This window comes from Elgaria multicarinata, chromosome 4 (assembly GCF_023053635.1).
Source record: "Elgaria multicarinata webbii isolate HBS135686 ecotype San Diego chromosome 4, rElgMul1.1.pri, whole genome shotgun sequence".
Taxonomy (NCBI): domain Eukaryota; kingdom Metazoa; phylum Chordata; class Lepidosauria; order Squamata; family Anguidae; genus Elgaria; species Elgaria multicarinata.
The window spans coordinates 47,823,984-47,827,282 of record NC_086174.1 but is presented as its reverse complement, the minus strand read 5'-3'; positions in this window follow the sequence as shown (position 1 = coordinate 47,827,282).

The window sequence follows — 3,299 nt, the reverse complement described above, 5'->3', positions numbered from 1 at the left end:
ATATATACTTTCTTTTTCTAATTCGTGGCTCTTCTAGTTTCCCCCTTTTTGCTAAAGGGAAGAGAGAATGAGTTGAACTTAGGGTAGTTGCCTTTCTCGGTCAGCTGGCAGGAGAGAAGCCAGTAAAGAGTTAACTGCTCTGGCAGAAGGCAGGACATCATACTTGAGGAGACAAACAATCTGAGTTTTATGTCTCTACCTCTGACCCCAGAGAACAGGGTATCTATTATTTGCTATTCCTCAGCATCCTTGAGAGTGAAGCCAATATTTTTTATTTTGGTTTTTCTCAGATTTTCTGCCTGCTATGTTCCTAACCAGCCAGGAAAAGAAGCTCTTTTTAATGCAGACTCAGAACATAAGAGCCTGGTTGGATCAGACTAAAGCATCATGTTACCTTCAGCAGCCAACCAAATCTACTCCCTGACCCAATTCAGCTCTTAGCCCAGGGAAGGGACAACACTATGACTCCCATCGTGTGCTGCAACAAATCCTTTGGCAAGAAGGAAATCCATGTGCAGCAGGTTCCATTTCCAACCCATGTGCTATTTCCAACCCAGACATAGACATCTTAGAGGTGGGGCACACCTCCATCCTTGGACAGGAATGCCCTTACTAGTAACTCTGGATGTGGTTAAATGGGTGCAAAGAAGGGGATGGACCTGGAAACCAAGTCCTATGATGAAGATTGAAGGAGATGACTATGTTTAGTCTGGGGAGGAGACTATTAAGAGGAAATAAGATTTTGAAATTCAAATATTTGAAGGGCTGTCAGTGGATAGAGCAAATTTGTTCTCTGATGCTTCAGAGTGTAGGTTTGGAACCCATGGGCTCAAATTACATGAAAAAGTTTTTTGACGAAACATGGTGGAATCTCTATTAGAGTTTTTTAAGTGGAGTCTAGATGGTCAACTATCAGGATTGTTGTAGGAATGGATTTCCTGCATTGACTGGGGATTGGGCAAGATGACCTTTGTGGTCCTTTCTAGCCCTGTTATTTTGTGACCTTTATGTAGAAACTACATAGCATTCATTATTCTACATAGCATTCATTACTCTCCTTCATAGTGACTACATAGCATTCATTATTCGTGAAACACTTAGCATTTGTTGGGCACTGAACAATAAATGAAACAATAGAAAAGATTAATTGTTTGTTGCTTAAAATATCTAAAACTGACCAAGAGGATATGTAGAGGGAGGAAAGGGAAGGATGGGAAGAAGAGGAAAATATGGAGCAATGGATTCTAAACCAAAAACTGTGAATGTAATAGTATGTACAGAACAAGCCTGCCACAGAAATAGTATCCCTGGTAGTATCCCTTTCAAATTACTATAATGCACTGTACATTGGGCTGCCTTTGAAGGCTATTCAGACACTAGTAAGTGCAGAACATGGCAGCTTGATTAGTGACTAGGACTCGACAATTGGGACACATTTCACTCATCTTGAAATAACTGCACCAGCTCCTGGTCTTTCAGAGTCCAGTTTAATGTGCTGGCTAAAGCCTTAAACGGCTTGGCACTAGACTGCCTTAAGGACTGCCACTTTCCACACTAGTCTGCCTATCTACTAAGATCCTTGGAGACCTTTCTTTGGGTCCCCCAATGTCAGAATTTGGGCTGATGTGACATGACAGGGTCTTCTAAATTGTAGTGCCCTGACTTTGCAATGCTTAGTTCTGGGAGGCTCACTGGAGGGAGATATGTGCTTTTATGCATTGGTTTAACCTGGATTTTTTCATTTCTCCGCTGCTCAGGTCTTATAGCGGTTTGGTGTGGTTTTTATTGTTAGATCCTAATCTTACATTAGCTGCTCTGAATGGATGTTGCCTGAAGCGCAAGTGAGAAGTTTTTTAAATAATAGAGCAAGAAAATTCCAAGAGGAAGATATACTGACAAACATATGCAAAAACATGATTTCTTCAATGGTGTGCTCAATCCTTCAGCTGTGGAAGATGAGAAATGTGTGGCTGTTCTGCATTCACAAAACAGTACATTTAAAAACGGACATAATGAGTTGAAGACAGTATGTGGAGTTGTTTCACCTAAAGTCAGGATGTGGTTAAGGGTGTAGGGCTACTGAAGCAGTGTGAACAAAAAAGGATGAGGTTACTATCCAAGAGATGACAGAGGTCCTAGGCAAACTTCTATTCCAAAAACAATTTCAGGATGTGCCTAATATTGCAGAAAGGGTAGTTTGTTCCCTATTACTTCCTCCTCCCTTCCCCTCCAAGCCACATATTGTGTGCATAGAAGATGTTCCACTCTTCAAACTTCTGTTACCCTATACCTTAACTTTTTTTTACAAGTTATGAATTTAAGATATACTGTCCTTCATAAAATCTTGTTCAGGGCACTTCATAGTACAATATAAAATCGATGAACAATTACAGTCGCAATAAAAATGCACAATTTAATTCAAAATCAATAAAATACTTAAGAGGAATTTTTAAAACAAAAATATGACATCTTAAAAATGCCCGAGAGAATAAAAACATTTTAACTTCATGCTTAAAAGACAGTAAAATGAGTACAGGTGAACTACATTGGCAAAAGTGTTTCACAATTGGGATGCTACAAATGAAAAGATCTAACCCTCTCCTTGTTGCTACCTGCATTGTTTCAAATGGTGGGGGACACTGTAAGGGGTGTGTTAAATGAAAGATCTTAACATTCAAGCAGGTTGATACAGGGGCAGGCAGCCCTTAAACTGTCTGGGTCCCAAGTTGTGAAGGACTTTAAAGGTCAAAACCAGAAGCAGAGTGGTAGCCAATGAAGACCTCTCAGAACTCCTACGATAAGTTTCCAGCAAGCCATCCAAATGAAAAAACCTCCTAGATGCTGATTTTTTAACCAGTTACAGCTCTCAAACAATCTGCAAGGACAGCCCTGTGTACGACCCACTACACTAGTCTAATTGAGAAGTTACCAGAGCATGGATTACTATTGCAAGACTATATTTATGAAATAACGTGTCCAGATCTGCCTAAACGTTCAAGGTACAGCTGTATTTTCCCCATTTCCTAAGGCTAGTCTCCATCATTCTGCTTCGTTCCACTGATCTGCAATGTGAGAATATTAGTACTGTAGTTTACCAGAGCTTGTTGTAAAATTGACAGCCTACCAGAGTTTTCTTGGAAGTTAAGGCTCATTGATTTCATTGCAACTTACGTCCAAGTATGCACGTTTAGGATTGCAGCTGTACTGAAATAATGTCTGTGAAGGCACTTACAAGGCAATTCTGTGCAAATCCACTCAGAAGTAAGCCCCAGTGAGCTCAATGGGATTTACTCTCAGGA